Here is a 26,777-nt window from a genome sequence, read left to right as displayed (position 1 = left end):
GCGACCCTTGAAGTTAAGTCAACATCTCGGCGCAGGTCTACTTCTATTAGCTTGAGCAGGGTTTCTGCTAAAAATGACCCAACTTGGCAGACGAAATTACACGTGAAGGTTGTACTGCTGTCAGCGCTTTTAGGAACTATTGGGGCAATCGATATATTGCGGTCGTTTGTTCACATATAAGTAATAAATTATAATGTCGAAATTAGGTTTATAGAGAAAGATCGAATATTCGCCGCTATTCAGCATACTACTCATAAACTGGTCCGTTGAATAATAACAAAGAAACAGTATATGGAAATTGTTTTTAGTACCGATCGCGTCGATGAGGTAGGAATCGAATAGATAGTGAGTGGTACGTGTAAAGACGAGCAGAGAAGAAACAAGCAAACCGTTTCGCCGAGCTGAGACCTCGCAAAACACCGCAGGATAGTGGGTAGAGCCTCGAAGGGTACCTTTGTCTCAGGACAATAGCGACAGAGAAAGTACTGGCTGCGCTTATCTAGAGTAAAACTACACGAAATTGTCGCAAAGACACTATGTAATCATCGATGCTTAACAAGAAAACAAATGTAGAAAAACTGCCGGCCAATAGAAATAACCTTTAGCTGAATATAGCGCAAAGCAAAAAAACACATCTACTGTCATCAAGGTTTTATATATGTTCGTGAATTTAATATAGAACGCCGCTTACGATTTTGTAAAATAAAACTTTTGCGTGGCCGCCACGTAGCACCATGACGCCGCGAAAAATATGACGCACTTAACCTGCGATTTTTAGGTGAAAGGTCTGTCGGGTACAGCTATAGTGTTACGCACCGAACACTGCGTACTATAAAAATCAACTTGTAGTAAAAAAGTATGTTTTCTCTAACGTCGTGCAAGTCACGGAATACGATTTAGTGCGTTTCGTGCGATGTACACGGGCGCGATTTGGTACATGCTTCATGCAGTGATGCGTACGACTGCCGTCGCGAATTTCTCCCCCAAAGCGAGCTATTTTAAGGACGTATAAATCTCCTATATGCGCGGGCCTGATATGAGGCACGCGAGGCACGCGTGTTAATGCGTTGTCGTGAAGTTACCCGAAAATTTGCTAGAATGCAGATGCGCCCATCAGCATGCTAACGGCTTTCAGCAAAGCCATGACGCATTTGCACTGCTGATTGGTGGTATAGTATAAATCGGCGGCCACACCTTTAATATCTCGCTTTGCATTCCAGCAGCACGCGGAGATTTGTTGATAGGTTGAGGCAAAATTTGCGTTGGAAATCGAAAAAGTAAACGGCGGCGATAAAGTCAACAATCCATCGATTTCGAAATTTCAAGGAAAGTCGGCCTCAACGTAAACACAACACGCGGGAATAACGCAGGTGAGATTCCAATTACCATTTAGTTGCTTGTATTTAAACTAGAAGAGATTTGTATGCGGCACGGAAGGTATGCGGTACAAATCCGGGGCCCTGTCTGCAAATTGACCGAGTCATATCATGTGTGCAAAGTCGCTTTCGCAATTCGAATAAGTTTGCAGCAAACGAAATTGCACTTAAAATTGCACGCGTTTATGGAAAATAAGTGAACGAGTGCTCTTGTTTATTGTTTACCTGTTACTTGGTTATAATTTTTAGCCGGAGGTCTTTCAATTTTGCTAAACCCTTCTGTTCGGATCCATTACAATTTTTAAATAACCCAGGAGATTTTTAGTTTTAACCTGTTCCATTTGGAAGTGGGAAACGTTCAGATGGAAGCGTTATCGCAAATTGTAACCGCCAAAACAAACGCTAAAATATGAACGGAAAAATAATGTTTATAAACTTTTTTTCGCAAGAGGGCGTAAGAGCTATTTAGCAAAATGCGCTAAACAGCTAAAAACAAGCAAACTCAACAGACAACTTAACTAATTTATAAAAACATTATCTGAGAAAACTAATCTATAAAAGTGAGTGAAGCTGCTCTATTAGTTTAGCAAAATCCCCGTCATCACAGTTGATTTCTTTAGTGTGTTTTAAACTGTCACAGGTTTTCTTTAATTTATATACATAACGTAAGATAAAAACTACGATTTGTTTTCAATTTGATGACTGTAACACCTTTTGTGAATGCCATCTACATTGGCTATAGTGTATTGTAACTCAGCTATATTATTTTATAAGTTCAGGGTGCGAACAAATGAGAATGCGTCACCGAAATATTAGCATGTAAAGTGAAGAATTTGTGTCTATTCCGATTTACATCAATTTCCATACAGGCGTTTGGGCGTTTGTTTGCGTTAGTGTAATTTAGGCAAAAATATTGCAATAGAAAAGTCGGGAAAATGGATAGCGGTATATGTTATACGTTATGGACGGCGACTTTTTTGTTTTGGTTGCAGTCAAAGAGAGACATTGTTTGCCGTGCGGTTGACTTTGCGGTGGCATTGCTTCAATAAGAACAGCTAGTTTTCACGTTCGCTCTCAGTTGTATTGTAACATAGTTCAGCGATAGGCAAAAATAAATTCTGTTGCAAATATTGAAGCCGTTACAATAGAACAAAGCTACTCAGAGAGACGGTAAGTGTGTTCGAAAACACTAAATCTGAAACCTATAAGCGCGAACGAAAGTTGGCGCAAGCACTTGTATATTAATCTGACAGTTTAAAACGATTAATAAAGGCTCAAGCGTTCACATCAAACTACAATTCCTGACATGAGTGAACAAAAGCTGAATCAATTTGTGATTTTTTTATGACAAATATTTGATTAAAAATACTTTTTGATTGGTATTGCAAGTTATAGATATAGGCTAGAGACATTTTTACTGTTAACAAATATAGGCACCTCAACAAATAAAATACTTTTGAAATATATTATAAGCGGTAACAATAAATCCTATAGATATATTAAAATGGAGTCCTGTCTTTCATCATAAATATCCTTCTACATTACAGCCAAATTTCGAAAAAGAAAATTTCGTTTCACGGGGCTTCAAGAATTTATCGCGGATTCACTTCTCCTTGGTAAGCAACAAACATTTTATTCATAACATGTTTTATAAAAACCTTATGACTTTGCGTCTATTACGCTTGACTGCAAGCACGTTTAGGCCGTAAAATGCAATGTGCATGACACACAGAAAAGAGTTTCTGTAAAACGAAAGTATAAAACGTGTGGCTTTCTACAATTTCGGCGGAAAACCTATACCTTTTCAAGGGTAGGAAACGCTCATATATACAACTTGTATCATCTGTGATGTAGCGCTTATGGGCCCCTTAAGACATATTTTGTAAACAGTTGGGATATTGCAGAACAAAGTTATATAGAAATGTGTTAAAAAAACACAATGGAAAGATTTTAAATGCATACATAAAAGGCAATGAAAATTATTCTATTAAACCAAGAGATCGTCATAACGAAAATCCAAACGAGTGTTTTTTATTGCGATAATTCTCTTTTAGGGAATTAACAAATCGCACACTTAGTAACTTTTATTGTAGCATTTGGATATTTACTCTCATCTGGTATTTTTTGCGACTGAGTCACTAAAAGTACTTTCGCAAATTCACTCCTAAATAACTGAGTAAAGCAGTTTTGAGAAATATGGAAATTGCTAAGAAAGGACAACAGAGCAAACGAATTCTTGGTATAGGATTGCGACGCTATATTCTATTACCAAATTTATGATCCAAAGTTTTTCTATTAAACCAAGAGTTCGTCATACCGAAAATCCAACGAGTGAATTTTGTTGCAAACAATATCTGTTAGGGAATTAACACATCGCACATTTAGTAATTTTTAGAGTAACGATTAGATACGTACTCTCATCATGTGGTATTTTTTGTGACTGAGTCACTTAAAATAGTTTCGCAAATTCACTCCTAAATTAACAAGTAGCAGTTTTCAGAAATATAAAAATTGCTAAGAAAGGTCAACAGAGCAAACGAATTCGTGGTATAGGATCACGACGCTGTATTCTAATCCCTTTAAGAAACAATTCGTCACTATTGGACGAGCTATATTTAAGCGTACGCAGTTAGTGTATTCTTGTCATTCGAAAGCGTTCGCCAGGCCCCAAATATATTTCGACGTAACGACAGAGACAAATCAAAAGTCATTTGGGTAAAAAATAGTCCTGCAGACGTAATTTGGCGGTCTGGCACGAAGAACGGGTATTCGGGTTATGCTTGGGGCTAGCCCGCTCGCAAACTACCAATACGTGCGCGATGACTATACGCTTTGGTATTGCGGGCGCGTGATTTTGCTATTTGCGTCTTTACAGATTGACGCTAATGGTCATCGGTTATAACTGGCACGTCTGCTAGTGGATATGCAGACCCACGACATTGGCCTGTTTTGTTTTCATGTGGCCGGCTCCGATTCGATCACTCCTGAATTTTATGCATTTTCAGCTGCTGTAGAAGATTAATAAAAACAAGGTTGTGTGACATTTGGCTACACTAAGACAGAAACGGCATGAATATATTGATAGGTACGGAAAAATAAATTACACCATCTATTTAGTCGGACCTTAAGATGAAGACCTCTTTTGTATGCCAAAAAATGATCCAATTCTAAACTAAGGACATACAAGAGAAACACCTATAGACGTTTAGCAGACGTGCAAATTTGCACTATTTATACAAACTTTCGACTCGAAGTCAAATTAAAATAATAACTCTGAGAAAAATAAAAGAAAATGTGTTTGGATAATGTCGCAAAAGATTGTTGGGCAACTGTAAATAGAAATAAAGTTTATTTTACTCTGGATTAGATCAGACAAAAAAAAACGTAGCTTTAACAACCAAAACGGCCACGCCGCGGCGACTTGATTCAGGCCAAATAAGTTGACCAACTATAGTGCTGTTATGCACGAATGTCTTCTATTTCGAGCTCTGGGCGTGCCTTTCTTCATACAGAAACGGAAGCAGTGACGTTTGTCTAGCAATGTTTTCCGGTTTTGCTGCCTTTTGACTTTTTGGCTGGGTCTTCGGCTGTTTAATGCCGCCAAGAAGTAATGGAGCGCGCGTGGTGTGCCTCATCGCTATCTAAATACGTCGCCATACTTTTTTGGGTAAAACAGTATTGCGGGAGTACTATTTTCCGCGCCTTTGACAAGGCATACCTCGGATGTATCAGTGCGACAGCGCCTTATATGGAGCTGCAAGACAAAACGCTGAGGCACATCGTCCTCGAAAGTTTTCGGTTTTATATTAGTGAAAATATAAGATCGTATTTTTACATTTAATAAGCATATAGAACATGAGTCGTTCAAAGCATTTGCATACAGTAGGCCTACTTGACCGCATATCAGTTTCCATGTACTTGGTTAAACATCAAAATAGCGTTTTTGTGGTGAAGTACACCAATAAGAACACACAATATAGGAAAGTTTTTAGTTTAAAACGAGGACACAATTTCACTCCCTAAAATAATGACGTCTGTTAGACGGGATAAAAATATTAGTCCATATCTATTGTGTAACCTTTTTCGCAGACTATAAGGAATATGTATTTTTTAATCTTAACTTCACTCTTACTAAGATTATTTGGTAGTATAGCCTATATAGGTAGAGATTGGAATTTTGTTTTTAATATTTCACGAATAATGCTTCTATTTTTACCACCCTAGCAAATGTAAAAAAGGGAATTAGGAAAAACAAAAATAGGCACACAGGTGCTGCAACCACCTAGTATAAGCTATACGCTAACACAAGTCAAAACCAAACTGTTCAAAAGTTAATTATCTAATACTACGTGTTTAAGTTTGTGAGAAAAACTTTAAATTTTTGGAAGTTAAACACGGGGCTTTCGAAAAACGTCATGAATACGACAGCCGGCCAACATTCTCGACTTTCGAGTTTGATTTTTGCGCGGCAGAAGGTGTCCATTGTGTAACGAAAACGACTCGCCAAATCGAAAACAGTCCCGCCTGCTCGTTAATCGCCAATCGGCCACTCAACGAAAAGCGTTTCGCACGAAACAGAACCAGCAATTTGCCCATCACGCGTTTCGGTGCGGCCTCCTTTTGTTATGCACCTCCTAACAACAAAAGACGGGCATATTTTGGAGTCGCGAGAAGCTGAAGAGGTCGTCGTCCGAAACTTCCCCGGGAAATTTTCGAAATATAATTATACCTTTCTGCGAGGACTGACAGTCGCGTATATAAGTATAAGCGCACCCGCTCACGACTGATCCGTTTTGTGACGCGCTTGAAGGCATTTATCGCTAAGTCGCTGATGGCCAAATGTGTCGCAGAGTAAGCAACGTAGTTTGACGAAATGACGTTGGTTTTTCGACCACTAAAGGGCGCAATCGGGACGGCGGAAGGTGTTGTCCAAAAAGGCGAAAAATTTGCAGCGATTTAAAATGAAGTCGTTCGAATGGACCTGATCCCCGCTGCAGTACTACAGCTGTACGATTTTCATCTATATCTACTTAGACCAAAACATAATTTGCTCAAGTTATGCCATGACATTAAAATAAAATTTCGCTTTTCCCGAAAGGTTAAATACGCTGAAATTTGTATTTTCTATGCAAGGTGTGCTGTTCAAACAAACAGTAGGTAAGCCGGGTAACAAAACTACTTAACTGTAGAAAGCATATTTTGGCCTAATTACCAAAAAGGTACTCTTGAACGTTTCAATTTTACTTGGTTTTCGTGTACAAGCATAACAACGTTATTTGGTATCGAATCAGATCGTAATACTTTGGGTTCAAAATATCGGATATCGGAAGAAATATCGGACATCCCTCATCCATCCCGAAATAATAAAAAATTTTAGTCCAGTCAGAGTCAATATGTTACGTAAACAAAATAACCCTTTATCTAAGAGTATGTAGATCAGGTAAACGATCACGGTCACCTACAGCGTTAAATTATTGCACGGGTTTAAAATTTTACTGACAACGAAAAAAAAAATCAGTTACGTGCACGGAAAGTGCGCAAAATAGTAGTGAGGTGTAGACTGTTTTAAGGCTTAAATCTGAAGCACGAAAAATCATAGATCATAATAACTTGAAAGCTCTCCGATTCAGAATAGTTACATGTACAGCAAAATTTTACCGAAAAGGCGTTGGCAGCGTTGAAAGACATTTTTTATCAACTCAGCATCGAAATGCCACTCATAACGGACTGCGGGATAGGTGGGGGGGGGGGGGCGTTGCGCGGATACAACCCTTCAGGAAACTCAATGTTTTGACCCATTTTCTCGCCAGAAACCATTGTTACGACCCAGGCTCGACCGAGCGCGACTGATAGATGCCACCCACGCGCGCCCCGGACCCCCAGACCCTCCCCCATCTTGTGGGGTAACAGATGCCAACCCCCACTTCACCGAAACCTGTCGTTTTCGAGTGTCTCGCGAGATCCCTGTTCACGGGGCCGCTTAAAAAAACTGGCCTGATCTTTTTAGGTTCTTATAATATAGGCGGTAAACATTGATCGATAAGGCGGAAGAAAGTGCTTGGACAAGTGAACTTTTTTTTTCTAATGTAGGATGTAGAAATCAAGCTTTGCGATAATCGGCACTGCAATAATCACTCAAGCCTTAAATCAGTACCCTATAAAATTACTTACTGTACAGAGCCGTCAAAAGTATCCATTACAACTAAAACCCAATAACACGATGGTGCACCGACTAATTAGTTAATAAATTAAAAAGAAAGCGCCCATACCCGTTATTCTCGGCCTCTACGGCTTCGCGAATCCCAGTTTGAGGACAACTTATACTGATTCACGATATATTGGCCTAAGTGTATACTGTTCAAAAATAATCAATAAAGTGGGTCTCAAATCGGGTCAGTGCGTTATAACCGTCCAATGCAGGCACGCGGGACATTTGTAGAATAATTATTTTGTCTTTACGGCTAAACACGAAAAAGATTTCGGACACCATTTACGCCTCGTTGCTAATTTGTAAGAGTCCAAGACATTTGTTACGGAATACATACTAGCAATTTAAAATCACGCTGCTATTTAAATCGTTTAAATGGTGGGGCGTGGGAATAAACATTGCCTCGCCGGACCTTCGATTGTATTTATATTTCAATCACATTTAATTTTCTTCAATCTGTTGTAAATTATTGATCGAAAAAGATCCAAATCATTAATTATATGAGCAATATAGATAGAGGGCCAGTTTAAAAAAATTGTACTTTGATAAAAACACATTGCAAAAACTTTGTTAACCGGTGCATGTATAGAAAAAGTCGGCTTCAATATTACACGAATTGCTTAGATTTGCAGTTATATATAACGAACAATTTTGTGATAAATTTATTATTTTGACATGCATTTTTGACCGGACCCGAAGTTATAATTGGTTGACATCGTTCAATTACTAACCTTCAGCGAAAAGCAACTGGTCGTCGTGGGAGAATGAATTTCATTGGTGACGAAGAGACACTAAATATGATTATCGCCCATTCAAATTGGAAAATGAACCATTTTGGTTTTAACCCAATTATACCGACGTGGGAATCCGATCATCGTATATAGATTGATTAAGGTGTGTCTCAACAAAGAACGTTCAATAAAAAAAAAACAATAACATAGAGATCCCACACAAATGTCTGGCATTTATTAAACATTTTAAATAATAATAACATTTCAAGTCGGGTACCTGCCTTAAATAGAATCCAATTTTATTCTAAAGGCAAAAATACCACGCTAAAAATGAGGAAATTGTTAACAAACGATATTGGCTATATCAAAACCCAAAAATAAAACCGAATAATGTTATGAAAACTCAAGTAGGAAAGGGGTGTTGTTTTCAAGTTTCTTTTTCTATACGTTTCTTGTAAGATTAGGAAGCTTTCTTCCGACTCGAATACTTGCTAATGCGTCCCGCAAAGGTCAATACACGGCTGGCGAGTTCTGAATGGCACAGGTGCGCGCCGCTGGTGCACTTAGCTGCCGGCGAAACCCGCCATCGTTTTTCGGGGGCGGGCGGGCATTAATAAACATTTATTGACGTTCTGCTATTTCTCGCCGACCCAAAATATGTCGAAATCTCTCTGGCCGCAGAACGATGAAATATCCCTCGCGAATAGAAAGAGGGACAGAGACAGAGGGGTGTGTGGGGGGGGGCTTTCGCCTTGCCACATAGGGTCGCGTAATGGAAGTATTTCGCCACGCTCATTGTGACGTAACCAAAACGTCGCGTACTCTTTCTGTCGAGGTTCGCCTCCAGACCGCACCTTGCACTAAGCGCCATAAAATACAGCAATCGAGGGTCGAGCGCGCGCGTGCTGGTCACGCTACGGTGGCGGCGTCGACCCGAAGTGAAAACAACGCGAGTTTTGACCTTTTAGTCGCAAAATATTGCCTTTCCGTCCAACGCGGAACGCCAGGGCGCGATTCGCGGGCTCGGGCGAAACGCCACTCATAATCACACCGGTTCGGCCAAGTGCGATAATTTTATTTCGCTCGATCGGGGAGCGAATCCAAACAATCGATAATGGAACGTCGGAGCCTTTCCGGTGGGGCCTGCTGTGTGTCGCCGCGCCGCCATGGCAACGGCTTTTTGGGGCGCGAGGGTTCAGTAAGCGGGGTTTGGGCCGGCGACAAATTAAGGCCCCAGCGTGGCGATTGTCTGTCACTGGGGCGCGGGTAAATCACCCAATTACCCCCGGGCCGCGCTTCCTCGGGCCTGCGACGAATCTTCGCAGTTGTTTCGCTGTTGATTTAACGCCAAATTCATTCGAAACACGCCCCCATTATCACGCGTTATGGCGAGGCGCTGCTTGTTTGGTTTTTGGCGGCACCTGGCCATCACATTGTGTCGGTAAGCAGCAACGCCACGGTCGCACAAAACAAGCGCGCCGTGGCTATTTTCGGCGCCGAAAAACGACGATGATTCTGTTTTCTGGTTACGCTATTATACACTTGTGGGCGGACATATATAGTCGGAACAGGGCGAGATTTGTTTTAGGGCGAGATTTGTTTAAATCCTGATCTCCACATAAATGAACGGGATGGTTGTGTTTGTAGATACCCTCATCATAACGCGATCGAATTCCCCAGAAGACCCATGTGTGTTGGTCAAAAACGTTTTTAGTAGGTCCGGGTAAAATGATTTCAAATCTTTCTTCCGCCGTGGAACATCATATAATTGTCCACCAGGGCAGCTTGGTGGCCAAACTCGAATCTGTGAGCTATTGCTATGAGTAAACCGCAATTGTAAAATACCCTGTGCTGCAAAAATACGGACGTTTCATAAATGGCAAAAATACACATCAGTTGGCATTTTACGTCGCCGCATGAAAGCCGACGCGTCCACGTTTTACGTTTTTCTTCACTCAACTCACGTAAGCTGACCTTTTGGACCGTTTGCAAAGAAACGAAAGGCTATTTTCACCGCTCGACACGACTTTACAGAAATCCGCACGCGACCAAAGTCTAATCCACCGTGGATCCTCAAAAAGCGGATCCCGAAATAGCGCCGGGGCCGGGTTGCGTCATTTTCCGCGCGTGGCTCAGGGCGGCAATCAATGGCGAGCGCAAGCTACGAAACCGTGCCGGCGTTAGACGATCACGTGGACCGGCATAAACACACATACTAGAATCGTGTCGGGGCGACATCGGAAAGAACCGTTCCGTTCCGAGGGCACCACAGAAACGGCCAGGGCGCCGCGTTTTTTCTCCTATCAAAGGCGACTTGTGTGCCCGCGGGCCGGTTCCAACGATCGCCGCCACCAACCGTCCATTAGCGTCCGCCAACGTAGGATTTGGCCGTTTGGATCTGACGGAAAGTGGTAATAACCTTGCAACGCTCCGGCCTCGACTACGCCCGATCGTGACACGCCGTCCCCCTTCGATGACGCGCCACTTCTCCCTCTCCTTTGTCTCGGGATCCCAGATGCCCCTTCGGATTTCGATCGTTAATTGCGAGCGCGAGGCTAAAGAAAGGAAGCTTTAGTATTGGCGTTGGCGTGCGTGTGACCAATATATCTACATTTTCATCAATTCGTGAGCAAGGTAAAAAAATAAGGGATGGTTTACTGCAAATAAAATCGCTTCTTCGCCGCATTTCACCAATCTACAAATAAATAATAAAGTATAGGCTACTGTATTCTCGAAGTTGGTATATATATATATATCCAATCGCTTAATAAAAATTCTGGAAGAAAATATTTTCTAATCGGGTTCATCTATGAAACCATTCATGCACTTGCGTGTATAACTGTGATCTATATAGTTTTGGGTTTCATTTGAATAGTTGTTTGTCAGACATAAGTCGGCTAACAAGTCCTTAACGCAAATATTTTTAAATGACTAAAGGAAAAATTCGCCTATGCTTTAAGCGGTACACATTTTTAAGTTATTTAATTTTTTTTTTCATTTAATGACAATTAATAAATAATTTAACGGACTCTGTACTACAAGAAGTTTGTATATGTACTTATTTGGATGTTACAGAAATTGCTCCTGATTAGTTAAACTTCCCTGTTTTAAAAATTGGTTGGCTCTTGCATTATTTCTAAAAAATGACAAGGATTGGTCAGATGACCAAGTTGGAGAACTATACTGGGTAGATTAAATCCAAAATTACCATCACGCGGTAACCTTTGAAATCTTGGCAAACTTTACATGAGGATGTTAGGCTATTTTGACATCATGCGTTATTTATATGCATCTAAATATATTTGTTTAGCATGGGACGCAACGTTACACAGAACCTGAATCACGTTTACCGCGCCGCAATTCTTAACATTTTGATTATTCCCGGTATAACCTTTAAGAACCGGATCGAATCTAATTTTGCAGATGACCTTGTGCACGAGCCACACCCGCGACAGTGTTTCCAGTTTTTGCTTTAATCCGGCTCCGCGCGAATGTCCAATGAAGGTATAATCAGGTACCGCCGCTCCAAAAATAAATCTACTTGTTCGTTAGCAGACCGAGAATAGAAAATCTAAGCACGTGGATATTCCGGAAAATTTCCAATTTGCAGATTCTGCGTCGCTTCGAAGTTGTCGAAAAATCACCGTGTGCCGCAAAAGCAAAAAATTGTAAACACTCGCAGTTCCTGCGTTATTATTAGCGCTGCCACTGTCAAACTGAAGTGGTAGGCTTGCGGCCTTCGGTCTTGTAAGGATGATGTTGCACATCGTGACACAGGACTCCGGCGATGCGTCAGCATTTTCGGAACACCGCTATTGGCGCAGGTCTTTCCGGCGAGGGGTGACATTGTACTTTCGGTTATAATTAGTAGTGGTTCCGCGGCGATTTTTGCCTTTTCACGTTCTGCCGATTGCCGCTACCTGCTGGCTTAGAACACGAAATCGTCACGTATATGGGAATCTCTGTCTGGCACTCCTACACCGATATCATTCCATTCAAATTGTTGCATGCGCGAATGTCATTATATTTAGCCGTCGCATACGCGTGCACCGATAACGCTAAACACGGCGCCCGTACCTTTCGTATAGTTGCCACAGACCTCGCTTAAAGCAACCATCAGGTGTGGTAACTGTTATAAATATTCGTTCGTGCTTCTGAAGACGTGTTCCTCTTTATTTTGGTTTAGACTACAACTGTATAGCTTCCAATCTGTTATCCCAAACTCAAACGGCCTTGCTTTGGTCACAGGACTTGAATATTTCAAGTGAATATTTCAAGACAAAGCTTCTTATCGTTAAAAGCGATGATGGTTATGTCTTGACGACGCAAGTAAAGTAAAGGTGTAAAAGGAGGCTTGTACGAAGCATGGCCAATTTCTAAGCATCTAAGTCACAAATTTGATAGTTTTGAGCTATATTGAAAGCAAAATTTTGGGAAATTAATTGAACTAAAAGGAAATAAATGATTGTTTATTTACTTATTTCCACTTTTTATATGACTGCCGAGGAACTTTTGGCGTTTGTATGCGGATCACAGTATATTTAAAAGGCAAGACAATATATGGGACGTGAAAATGGTTGGCATCTTAGGAATACAACTTTTTAGCGTGTTCCCTATACAGTTGTTCTTACGATTGACTTTTATTCCAAGTCACAAAACATTCTCCGCAACTCAGAGAAAACATTTTTTCTTCGGCCAAACCTTCAGTTAAGCGTCCTTAAGGTCAACACAGAATCAAAAATAGCACAGATTTGTTCGCAGGTGTAATCACACTAAACGCCCTGTGCGACGTTCAGCGATAACCCAGCTTTGACTAAACTGTTCCAAGCTCGCGCTCCTTGTGCGTTCTTAACTAAGGTCGCGTTTATCAAGTGGAGCAATGCAATGCAGGTCAGGCTCGAAAATAGCTTCAAATATATCTATTTTCGGGCTTAATCGCACTAAATACTTCGCCGCCTATTATGTTCGGCGCACAAAAACAGCAAGCCTTATCCAAGCAGGCGTGGTCTTTAAGATACTCGAAGACATTTTTCGCCTATGACGTCAGTCGCGAACTCCGAAGCGGGAAAGAGATCTTTCAGGGAAAGTGGTCGCACCGACGCACGGGCCAGCACCTGTTGCGCCAAAAATACTGGATCCTCTACTTGACGGCCTGTCGGATGCCTGAACGCTACACGAGGCGTCTAATACAATTGTATTTAATGCAGTCCGAATACATGCGAATGCGAAAGGCGTAAAACCATATGCGGCCAGCGACACAAAATGGGCTCAAACGTTTAGTGTGACCAATTAGAATCGTTCTCCCAGCCTTGCCCAACCTGACCGTCTCCATTGGTTTTCGGGTACGCGAGTCACCACAACGCGAGGAAAAAATGGTGTGATTGTCAATTGTAACTAATTATTAGGTGACAACGGAAAACGTGATAAGATAAGAAAGGTGAGGTGCAAAATAGGAAAAGCGATATAAAGTGAGTGAGAAAGAAAGAGTGAAAAGAACAACAGAGTACAAACGATTAAGCAAAGAAACAATACCAAACACAAACAATGAAATAATCGGTGAAACACAACAACCTACAGGACATATCACGAACGCGTGTTGTAGGCCTATGACATTTTTGAAATAAGGCAAGTTCGTGTCCCAGTAGTTTTGCACAAGTCAAGTCCCAGTCCAAGTAATTTTATAGCAAGACAAGTAAAAGTTAGTCCATTGACATCAAACTAAAATATAAACTATATTAAAATTAGTAAACTCTTTCGAACCTGGAAAATATTTCGATTAGCAACATCAAAGCAAGATATAGCAAGCAAATTGTTTACCGTACAAATAATGAGGTGAATAGTCCGTTCAAACTTTATTTTCTGCCTTTTTTAAACACATAAATTATAATGTGTAGCGCTTTGCACAAATCTGTTTAAGTTTTTAGTATTTCTTTACTCATAGTTTATTGAAATCGGTTCAACCTGAAGGTTCCGTGCGTCTCATCGCACCCTCTAAAATAAAAGTTTGGGCAGTTTATACGAAACAAAGTCGTTTTTTTACGCTGCGCCCCAGTGTTTTTCTCTTTTTTACAGATAAAATACATCACGTTTAACGTAACCTTTTGGTCGTCACCTCTGAAAACTTTCTCATGTTTTCCTTCCCAAACAAAAATCCTGAATACGCTTATGCTTCAAGTTCAAGTCAAGTTATTTAAACAAATGTACTTTGTTCTTTTGGCTGCATGATTACAAAACTGCTCAGAACAACTTTGCATGTCGCTTTTCCAAGTTAGGGCCTGGCCTCAATCGGTTGGCAATCGCAGGTCCTCCGTCACTACGTCGTGAGATGGCGCGTGCCGTTCTGGAATCGGAGTCTTTTCCGCATTGGCGCCGTCGGGACCAGAGCCCGCTTGCTTGGAATGTATTTTTATATCCGATTGGCGTAATCCCGTTGCCCGGACCATCCCAAGATATTTTGCGACGACAAACTTTACGCCCGTGTTGCGTGAGAAACGCGCCCGACGAAAGGCAATATTTATCTGCCAATCGCCAGGTCTCACGCAACCATATCATGCGTGCCGCTACTTTATGGTGTAATGCGTGCGCGTATTTCTTAATCCGGCAAATGGAGGTTCCGGCGCCGTTTCATGTTAATATTTCTAAAAAAATATACGACGTGACCGCTGCAGGCGAATCCTACATCAAGCTAAAAAAGATTTAATAAGCGGTTGCCGCCGGCTTTTTGGCTTGTAAGAGAGCGGACGAGTTTGAGTGGTCATATGAGCTTTCATCTCAATGAAAAGGAAGTCCATAAGGGGCCGCTTATTGTGAACGTGTTCGCACATTTATAACAAATTAAAATTTAGTTAATTTTGAAATTCTGGAAAAGGCATCTAATTGTTATTTCATAAAGCTTACATCAGAAAATGGCTTATTTATAAACTTGAAATGGCCAAGTCGATACAATTTTAGTTCGTCTAAAAGTGTTAATGTTTTTGCAGCTTTAAATATTTTATTTCCAACGAAAACAAAAGAAAACCTGCCCGAATTTGCATTTTATCCCCCAAAAAATATATACAACTCCATTAGCAACATTTAGCCATCATGAACAAACGTTTAACGAAATGTCAGGAATAGTTCGCCAGAGCTATTTCCAACTCGAGAAATCGCTAAAAAAGACCTCGCCATGATACGGCGCGTGTATTTTTCGCCAGAGTCCGCCTTAAAATGCGTTTGACGTATAGCGCGCAAATCGACGCGCCCTTCCTATGGGCACGAATGCAAGAAATCCGAAATTAGCCAGCCCATAAGCGCCTCACGGACTCACGACCCTTAACGAGGCGTCGGCATGCGGCGCAAAAATGGGGAAGCACCGGCACTGAAAAACAAAATCGTTTCCGATACGCGCTGTTTATAAATAACGCGACGTCACAGCTCGCAAACGTCGAGATTTGACACAGGATTGGAGCCTGTGGAGGCCAAGGGAAGGCAGGAAAGGGTTAAAACCCAAACAGGAAGTGCGTCACTTGTTTGAAAAGCACTATAGTCGCTTCGCAGTGACGTCCGGGACAGTTTCCGCTTTTCTCAGCGCGTCACGCGCCGTGCGTTGCGTCATCGTGACGTCTTCGCAAAGGAAGGTATCTTCTTGTGGCCGACCCCCAAGTACTGAGTCATATCGGGGAAGTACGGGCTTTTAAGTGGCTGTAGAAGTAAAGTCGCGCGAAGTAAATTCCCTTGTATCCGGTTTTGATTTGTGATTTGCGACATGCTCCAGTGAAAAATCATACCGGAAGTTGACGCTAAGCGTGTTGTAGAATTTCCAATGCGAGGGGAGTTTTAATTTCAAGTTTTTAGTTCATACGCGCCGGGAAAATAAAAATGATAAGCTGGTTAAAACAGATTACGGCGCTGGTCTAGAATCGTGCCAATTTTTTACAGTAACAAAACGAGTTGTCAAGAATGTAATTGCAACAAAGAAACAAATATTGGAGAATAAATATAATAATAATACTTAACCCACTCGAACCCTAACCTATATAATGTTAGCAATATATACTCGCGGACGAAAGTGTGGAAGGCCAGCACATAGTTTACTTATTCTATTCATTATACACTCATCCGATCCGCGACCTTTTTTAAAAACTTATCCCGAGACCACTTCTCGTAATTTATGGCCATTTTAACAATTGATTTCAAATATTTTTCGCGCTTTTCGCAAACCTTATTCATATATCCTATATGTTTACGTTTTATGGGTATTTTTACCCGAAGGCGCCATACATACCCTAAAACTATCATCAATAAAAGTTTCGCCAACCGGGCTTCGTACGAATTCATTGTGTCCAAAAACTAGATCAACCATTATGTTTATGGTGTTTCCTTAAAACATTTTTATTACAACTTTCTAAATGATCATAGTTAACGCGGTGTGGACTTAAACTTTAAACAAACGAGCACATATCTTTCGGATGGCTTACCTGTTTCTTTTGAAATGTATTTAGACCAATTTTCAGTTGACAACAAATCCTATAGGCCCGCCCCGGATAAACAATTCTTAAAGTTGTTATAATAAAATACCTAAACCAGGGGTGTCCAGCATGAGGCACGACCTAATAAAAAATGGCACGCAAGCCCCCCTAAAATACAACCAATTGTAAAAAAATATACAACGAATTGTCATTGTTTACTCCCAATACAAAACAACCCCACAACAAACAATTACTTCTGTATTTTCGTATAAAAAGCGCTTTTAAGATAGAAAAAAAAAATAGTTGCTAAACTTTGGCACGGGAAGAAGTTATAAGATAAAAATTGGCACGTCGGTATGTTTGAGTTGGACACCCCTGACCTAAACACTACACGTTTTAACAACAAAAGTGTTGGTTTGGATTTATTACGAACCGCCGAGCCTTTTTCAGATTGGTTTTGGCCCGCGAATGGTAAACGAATGCTATACAATATTGCACAGGTCTTTCGCAACTCGTCTTTAATGTCCGAATCTTTACGGTCAGGAGAAATGCCAAAGATAAAACAAATTAAAAACTCGTAAGATTATGCATGAAGTCCTTAAATAAAACAATCCGTGTATATAGACCAGCGTTTCTCAACCGGTGCGCCATGGAAGGCTGCCAGGTGCGCCACGAGCAAAAGGAAAAAATAATGTATAGGTCCTATGATATAAAACATATATTTTTTCCTTTCCTATTAAGCTTAGATCATTGATTCCACATGTTTTTCAAGTAGAACGCAATAAGACCTACAAAGCAACAATATCTAAATATGATACTTAATCTATAATAGGCTACCATAAGTAGGCTTATTAAGACCACAGACATGATAACGCCAAATTCACAGTAATAACCACGACAGAAGAAGATCTAAAATAGTTCAGATAAGACCTAAACATGTCGAAATAAGTCAAAAATTAGTCGAAATAAGACTTAAATGACAAAATAAAGTTTTTAGTCTTAAAGGCGAGTCCCTTACAAATATTGCAGGCAATTTAAGAGAAATACCTCAAAAAATTCGCGCTCGCTTCGCTCGCAAGCCGCGCCGCCACGTTTTCATACGCCTCTAGGTGGTTAAGAAACACTGATATAGACTAACATAAAATATTTTGTGGATCAATTTTCATTTTGATCTTTATTTTATGATTAAACCATAATATCTCTTTCTTCCTGTTTCGAACGCCTTAAGAATTACAAACCTACTAAAATTAGTGAATTCGGTAAACGAAACGCAAAGTTAATCCCAGACACGTTGACCTTTATAAAGCAGCCGGGATTGCCAAATCCCTTTAAACAGAAAGCTCAGATCAGTTTGTATTCACAGCAAGGCCTAATTTCCCACTCTATTACGTACGCGACTGCGCGTGTCCCGAACAGACTTGGCGAAATTCTGAAATACGCCACAACTGACAGTAGTTTGTCGTAATCATTTGGATAAAGGATTAAATGAAATAAATTACTCTCAATTAAAATAATTACTGCATAAAATCGTAATTTAAATTCATAACAATATCAGTTTCGAAACTAAAATATTTTACAAAAGGCGTTAAAAATCCGATACTGTTTTTCTACAAAATGGATTGCGTTTGATATAAAACAACGTGATTAATAAAAATAGCCAAAGGCATTGCTAAAAGCGCGAGATGGTTTAATCGGCCTATGCGATAGTCCGTGATTCCCTAATTTCTCTACAGTTGTCCGTCCCACCCTCGAAAGCCCTCCTGATCGCGTAAAGCGATAAAAATCAAATTTAACCTCTGCTTGACCGTGTCACTTTGCAAAATGTTTCGCAAGTCGTGACACTATTCCGGAAGGCCTTGGCACTCGCCATCGCGCAACCGTCCACAAATCCGCGACGGCGAAACAGCACATTTCCAGGAAAACGTCGTGATAGCGATCCGCCCACAGCGAAAAACATTACAGCGGGCCTACATTGGTCGGATTTAGGCAGCGATGGTACATATATGTGTGCGTGCGTGCTAGCGCCATTGCCGCTCGATTTTCCGGCGAAATATTTTCAACACCGCGGCATTCTCTATCGATTTAAGGCGCCCGCGCAACCACGCGTTCTCAAAGTCAAGTGCCGCATTTCAAGGTCACGCGCCCCCGTCCCGGCTATCCTACCTCGAACCGGCTCTTAATTTGCGCGCTGGAAAAAACAATTAGCGCTCCTCTGATCGCCGTTGTATTTAAATTTCGCGGTTCGGGGGTGGGGGGAATGTTTCGACCGGTTGATAAAAATATGGCGCAATGCGACTGTATCCAAGGAACTATAGTAAAAATTAACACAATTAGTTTTCTCCGACAACGTTCATTGTTCAAGGATTATTATCATTATGCGAAAATTGCAAGGTTGCCGCCCTTAAATACAAGTTGCGATGTTTTAATGGTAAACCGCATTTTATTATTATGAAAATGACGACGTTAATGTGGTAAAATTTTATTGCGACATATTGCGCAATAACTGTTGAACTCGAAGATCACAGTTCATAATATCGTTTGTTAAACTTACTGCGTTTCCTACTTTGAATCACAATAACCCTTTGGCTGCTTAGCAATTCCGAATTGGTTTATATTCTCAAAACAAATTAGACTGTATTTAGCATCTCTTAGGACTAGGTTTTAAAATGTAAATTGTTCGTCTATATTTTTACTTATGCCTTAACAAGCAATTTAATCCCGAATTGGAACTACCTTAAGAAACCAAGTATGCCATACCTGTGGAACGTTAGAAAAACCCACTTATAATAAAATTGACTGTACCAGCACAATGCTCGCGTAATCGTGTTTTAACACACATTGCGGAAGTATCCCAATCCGTCACCCCTGCACAAAATAAAAGGCTTCTTGCCACGTGAGAAAGGAAGCCCGATGAGCAGGACATTGTGACGTAACAAACGGATAACAGCGCGGCGTATTGCCACCGGTTCGCAACTGTGTCATGATCGATGTCTGTAGACCCTTTGTACGTATATGTATTCAGTCAAGATGGTACAAAGGCAGCGCGAGTGCAGTACGCACGTGCTCTACACAGCTATGACACCCACACGCGCCAATAACCAACTGTTTCAATCTAATTGGCGCTTTAGTGACCGATCACCACAACTGCGGTTTCGTTTCGACCTCATCTCAGATGAGGGAAATGTAGCAGGAAGTGCGTGGTGCTTTTGAGGGCAGGGCAGAAACCGAAATACGCTGATGTAAAGAGTGAAAAAGTCAGGAAAGTGTTCTTTATTTTGAAGTTTTGTTTGGTCTTTCATTGCGACCTGCTTCTCTGTCGTTCTGAGCTGAGCTTACAGAAGCAGATTGTTGTTGGACAGCTTTGGCTTAACATTGGTAGACAAAAAAACGTGTCGTTGTCGTTTTTTTTTAGATATAGATCAGGAGTTTAACTGCTTACAGGAAAATAGTGCAACGTATATAAATCGGCCAACGACAGACAATCCCGAAATTTGCGTAAAATATTACCAGGGAAATATTAAAGATCGCAAAGAGCTGTTTGTTTTGATTTCGGTTTGCTATTTGTTGTACCAACAAACCAAAAGGCAAATAAACGACTATTGCGCAACGTTCAAACGAAAGTGAAAAGCACGCTGCTTACTTCCTAGCCGAAAAAACACAGCGACTAGCGGCTTTCAGTTTGTTAATCTAATAAAAAAGTGGCGCTTTCGGACTTTAGCCTTTAAGCTAGCTCGGGCCCGACTGATTCACCGTCAAGACGCAATGTTGACGTGCAAAAGGGTATATCGAGAAACGGCGTGCAATGACCATCGTTATGTAATACATCGTATAACTTTGACCGAATACGCGATACACTCGAAAATGGGGGCGAAAACTGGTGGCCGCGCGAAATCAGTCGAAACGCCTAGAAAGCAAAACGTTGAAAAAAAAACAAGACACCATGAGTGGTGCTATTCCAGGAGCAATGACAGATTTCGCTCCTGGAACTGAATTAGAAAATTCTCGGAACAGGCAACCGAAAAGCGAATTCCCGAATCACGGCAGTCGCCCGATTCGAGGCCCTTGAAAAAGATTCGACAAAGCATGACTTGCGCCATGACGCAATCGGGGTGCAAATAGCTGACCGATTCTGGACATATTGTTCATGGCATCCTAATATGCACGCGCTGACGTGTGAGCGTGCTACGTCAAACCAGTGAGCTGGTTTCACTTTACATATCTGCGAGCGCGCGCCGTGCCGTTTCCAAGACAGACCGTGCAATCGTGCATCCATTCCATTACAAATGGCGCTTGATGGGCTATAACGTGCGGAGTCTGGTTCTATATTTCCCGCCTTGTGTCACTACATTGTGACAAGACATCCCTGCCATTTATAAGCCTTGGTCGCAACGACCTGTAAAATCCGTATCCTGATGGCAGCATTTATTTCTGAGACAAATTATAGACAGAGTGGAGCTACTATTTTAGGACGTATCAGCGCCAAGTTTAGACTTTTCAGAAGCGGGTGAACATGTGACAACCAAACTGAGTGAAGATTCAAGTATATTAGATCTGATAATATAGGAGTGCGTAGGGTAATTATACTAAATACTGCTCTCTTATGTTGAAGTTTGTTTTAATTTAAGCCGCTGTCAACGCAGTTTAATTGTCACTTAAGCTTAAATAATCGAGCGAGCGCGGTGTCCCAAATTATTAATTTTGGTTGTTTTCCGACAGCTTCAAGACCACTTGTACGATAGTTATCTCATTTGTCTGGACTAGTCTACTGAAATGTATTTTAGTGACCCGTCAATTACAAAAGGTTGCTGAGGAAAGTTGTAACAACGCCTTTAGGGTTGCCATCAATTAAGTTAAATATAGAATAAAATCTAAATTTGTGCTGTCCAGAAGTATTTACGTTTTGTATCAGCTACTTTGTTGGATTCTAATGTCGAAATAATAATGTACGAAGAAACACTAAAATATTTAACCTCAATTGATGACTTAATTCTTAGTGTTCCAAATTTAGTATATATATTTTTAATTAGTATTGCCAATGATATTGTAGAATGTAGATATATTTAAACTTCTACCGTTGCTTTTCTAGAAGTCACTGAAATATTTATTTTGCATACATGTCTTAGCACTGCCACAAAGTTAACTCGGGCATATATACCCCCTACTAACGTGCTTACTAAAATACACGAATTACTGTAATTTATATTAACTGATGAAGAAACAAGTACGTATCAACACGTCTTTATCAAGATGATGTCGATTTACTTGATCCGGGTGTAGACTTGAAGATTCATTATCAAGCTACTGCGATTTAAATATGGAGTATTCTTCACAACATGGTGGTATTACAGTTTTTTACAGTAGTGCCTTTCTGGCAGAATTACACCATTTGTGATATTTCGTTTGCTCAGATGATTGTTTAAGGTGGTATTTATAATACATAGCAATAGCACGCAGTTCGGATTATGACTAATGGTCAGTCGCATCTCACATATATGATCAGCTGATTAAATCGTTTAGCTACCGCTACGTGACTATTACGTCAGACTTTTATTTTCTTACGCGACAAAAATCAGGTGTCTTCCAACGTGTTTTAGTATAGAATTTTATTCAGCTTGCTTGAAAAGTAAAATTTAGTTTTGGTCATTGCTGGGAAAGTTGTTTTCACCCAATTTCGTTCACTTTGAAAGAAGTACAGAAATCATTTTAGAAAAACTTCTCAAAGTCAGTTAGTCCAAAAATCCCAAAGTAAAATCTCGGCACGCATTTTGTGTCAATTTGTTGATTTTACTCGGGACGCGAAAGGCCGGGTGTTTTCGCGATTTGGTACGAACTCGAAGTTGGGCGTGCCGCTCACGGTTCTACCGCGGGCAGTTGCGCGCGCCAAGTAATCCGCCGCGGCCCCGCACTCGACTGGAGCAGATGCGACCGCAGCAGAAGCAAAAGTGGCAATGTCTGCCGTCGCTCAGCTAAGCCCTCTTATGTATTTCGCTTCTCGCCACTGCTAAGGTGGTTTGGCGGCGGCGAATGTTGATCGCGTGTCGTCGACGGGCGGGAACGAGCGGAATTATTGGAATCGTATTGCGAGCCGGTTTAGCGTACCCGCAAAATCGCCGCGTGCCCGTTTGTCCGTTGCCCGACCTGCCATGTCCGAGTGCCCTTGTTATATCGTCGTTTCGCTATTATTGTCGTTTCATGATCAGCTTTGATATCGGTGATACCGTCTCCCGGTTTCGATTCTAGATGCACGCAGTGATACGCCGAAACAAAATCGCCGCGGCGTTGCGTAAGGCAAAGCTTGGATCCAGTAAACACCACCTATACCAGGGATGTCCAACCTGCGGCCCGCGGGCCACATTGCGGCCCGCCTGAAATTTTTGTGCGGCCCGCTAGTCATTTTCACTCCCAAGTAGTATTTTAAACGTTCAATATTGACCTAATTAAAATGTACTAGTCAGCTTTTAGGGGCGCATTAATAGTATAATATGGGTAAAATATATATATATATACCTCTAAAGGCCAATACTTAATCTTGAAACTTGATATTCAAGATTACTCTGCGGCCCATTAAATTATTTCAAGTGTCAATGCGGCCCACTATAATAAAATGTTGGACATCCCTGACCTATACGGTCCTTTTTGTTTTTCTGTACTTGAGCGAACATGCTCCGGCTAATCCCTGCTGTTTCCAACACGATCCGCTATCTTAATTTAGTTTTTGTGTTTGAGTTTTCATCTTTTAAAAACGTTTATAACTAAATTTCGGAGTGGGGTGTAAGGCGCCAAGCCGCAAAAGTCGAAAGTCCTCCCACTGAACTTCGTTCGTTTGTTTTCGGGAACATGAGTTTTGTTTAAAGCTTTCGAGGCTCTTAACTGGAGGCGGGCGCGATGTAAGGAAGATTTGCGGGAACGGCGTTTCTAATCCAGCAAATATTTAGGGGATTTGGGAGTAATTCAAGTCGTGCGCTACCTCACCGTTGTATATTAATTATAGGAAATTACAGTGGCAATCGCTTTCTGAAAACTGGGAAATCCTCGCAGTAAACTGTGAAAAGTATTTGCTAGTTTCAAAACCATTTGGCGCCATTTTATACGTCGGTATTGGATGTCATGAAAATTTGTTGTCTGGCCACAAACAAGGGTGGTCACTGTTACGTTAAACTATTCCAGAACTTTACTTCACGGCCTGTCGGATGCCTGAGAACTACACGAGACGTATATCAGCGTTGTAATATAGGGCGATACAGGCGACTTACGTTTAAATCATAAAGCAATAAAAGGACGTAATATAAAGCGGCCACAGATTAAAATAGGGCGTAAACGACGACGATCTAAACGGGTGGTTATCCCAACCTTGCCTAGCCTGACTGTCTACATTTGTTTTCGACCACGCGAAAGACAACAACGAGAGAAAGAAATGGTGTCTGTGTCAAACGTAACTAATTATTGGGTGCCAACGGAAAACGTGATTAGATAAGAAATAAAGCGTGAAAGGTGAGGTGCAAAAGTGGAAAGGCAAGAAAAGTTAAGTGAGTGACAACGCAATAGTGAACATAAGGCGAAAACATCACACAACATACGATAAAACATTTTGTGCAACAGTCACTATAGTTTTTTGCTTTGCTGATCGTATAGAAACTGCTTTAAGACTCCCAACAGTGCACAACGCTGACGTTTTGTTTTCTTCGATATGTTTACTGTGTCTTGCATTCTCGAGTTCCGCCTCCATCCGCGGTAAACGGGATGTCCGGCCATTATTGCACCATGTCAGGAAAAGATGGGGCGAGCGGAACAGTCGAAAGTCGAAATTATACCCAACGCGCGGTTGACAATTGCGGAAAGCACAAAGGACGCTCGCGCCGACGCACAGCTGCGTTCTGAGATGCGGCCGCGCCGTCCAATTCGCCTTTCCAGCTCTGGGAGAAGCATCAGCCGATAATCTGTCGAAATCGCGCGACAAACGAGTAAGGTCAATTGACCGCGGCCAACTCTTCGCGAAAAGTTCGAAATCGTGACAAACCCGGATCGAAACCGAGACATCGCCTTGGCTTATGGTCGAACTTGACAACAGCGTCGCGTGACACGAAGCTCATCGCCGTGACGATCGCTCGTATCCAAATGTTAGAATCGCCTAACTCTGTCGCTTCTCGGCCTTTACGTTTCTGATATTTGTCGCGATCCGGTTAATGGAAACCTCACGGTAAATAAGATTGATCCACTGCTGATTTTAACTGAAATGCGATTTGTGGAATCTCCTTATTATCATGAATAGTTATCTGTTACATTTATTGTGTTGTTCAGCATAATGAAATATCTCTTTATCGTGAAACTCCAAGAAAATAATTAATTAAAAAACTTGTTACGCGCGATGTTAGAATGGGTTCCATGACATAAAAGAAAGGTATACTTTAAATTTCATAAAATAAACTTCACCATCTCATCGAATAAGTTCGGCATAATGGTGTGCAGTTCTGTTTTACTTTAAGCTTTAAGTGTTTGGTAGCCGCAGTTGAAATACCAGTAAAACGGGAAACGCGTAATACACACGGCCGCTTGCAGCAAGAACGGAAGAATGCCGTGGCGGCGGCTGGCATTTTGCGAACAACTCGTGACTCACGTGTGCGCAAAAAATATTGCTTTCTGCGGTCGCAAATTTTCGGTTCTAAAGTTCACGTTCGCCGCAGTTGCGGCGCCGCCGATAGTGACCTATGATAACAGGTTTTGCCAGCGCGTAACAAGCGTATTGAGAAAATCGGGGGCTATACCTAAACTTGTTCTTTCAAAACTTAAGATTTTTTCTATAGGACCAGGACTTTGTCACGTTTCGGCTCCTGAGTTATGAAACGAGATGGCAGCCAAAGCAACCTGTGCTTGGCGCTACAGTAGATCCACACAAGTTTCTACGAAAAAGGCGCACATGACCTTTAGGGTATAGCAATTTGATTGTCGGCGAGCGGCTTGAGCTATAAATCATCGACGCGCTATCCAATATAAGATAATGCATTTCTCTTATTTAGTCGACATGTGAACAGGCGATTTATAGCGCGTTAGTTTTACAAAGCGTGGTGCGTTAGTCCTAAAACTATCATACAGGTTAATTAGGCAGGAAAAATTTTCAGGGAAAGTTTTGCACAACGGTGTGGTTGGTTTATAAATAACTTCCAAATATTTTTTATACAGCCTTCTCGCGGAGATAAACCATCGGAAATACGCTCTTACACTCAAAATGCGGGCAACAGGTTACGGCTCGTAGTTTTCTACAAGAAACAGCAGCATTTACGTCTTGTTTAAATGTTCGCTGGCGTAGAAATCGGCTTAATTGTCGTTTCGCTTAGCAAACGGCAAGCGTGGCAAAGGCTGTATTTGCGCAGTGGTATAACAGGAACTCGAGAAGTAACAACAAGCGATAATTGGATCGCTCCTTTTCAGTCATCGCGGCTTGGCGAGTGTGTGCTCACCGAAACCCGAACAGGAAAGTTGCCAACCCGAACGTTTTTTTTAGCTTTTAGTTTGCGGCATATATATATAGGCTTTGGTTTACGATTTTACTTAAAGCGCGCTAACGATTTCAAGGTGCGTGTATACTTCATCTACTTAGTGTATTGGTTTATTATAGATTTTTTAGGATTTACGTAAAGGAAAAATCTTAATTTATGAAACACCCTTGAAAAAAAATTATGATAAAAAATGATGTGCTGGTACATACAAATTGCAGTCTTCAAATGCGGCATGATATTGCAAATGTACACAAACTTTTACGAAATACCGGCTGCTATAGTCGCTTTAAAGCGAAGCGTTCTTAAACCTTTCGACCCGCAAGCATCGCCAGCAAGAAATACTTCTTTAGATTTCGAGCGAACCGCCGCTGGTGAATTCCCGATGCCTTCGTGCTGGGCGTATTCTTAAAAGCTGCAGCGAAACCACATACAATTCGTGATACGCGATTATGGGAAGAGTCGGTAGGCGCACGAAACTCACACCACCAGCTTGTTTTGACCTTAGCAAGTGAAGCCAACAC

The 26,777-nt window shown here is 41.3% G+C and overlaps 1 protein-coding gene across 1 annotated transcript in view; it reads left to right on the top strand.

Moving 5' to 3' along the window:
• The first annotated feature begins 1,307 nt into the window (after positions 1 to 1,307).
• Positions 1,308 to 26,777, top strand: part of LOC146138349 (uncharacterized) — a 38,205-nt gene continuing 12,735 nt past the window's right edge. Inside the window, exons 1-2 of the mRNA XM_083393919.1 lie at positions 1,308 to 1,370; positions 2,924 to 2,992. The gene's annotated coding sequence lies outside the window, so the exon portion shown is untranslated. The remainder of the gene's footprint in view (positions 1,371 to 2,923; positions 2,993 to 26,777) is intronic.

Source organism: Ascidiella aspersa, chromosome 7, assembly GCF_963924565.1.
Source record: "Ascidiella aspersa chromosome 7, kaAscAspe10.2, whole genome shotgun sequence".
In the NCBI taxonomy this organism is placed as follows: Eukaryota; Metazoa; Chordata; class Ascidiacea; order Phlebobranchia; family Ascidiidae; genus Ascidiella; species Ascidiella aspersa.
This window is presented reverse-complemented; position numbering and strand designations above follow the sequence as displayed.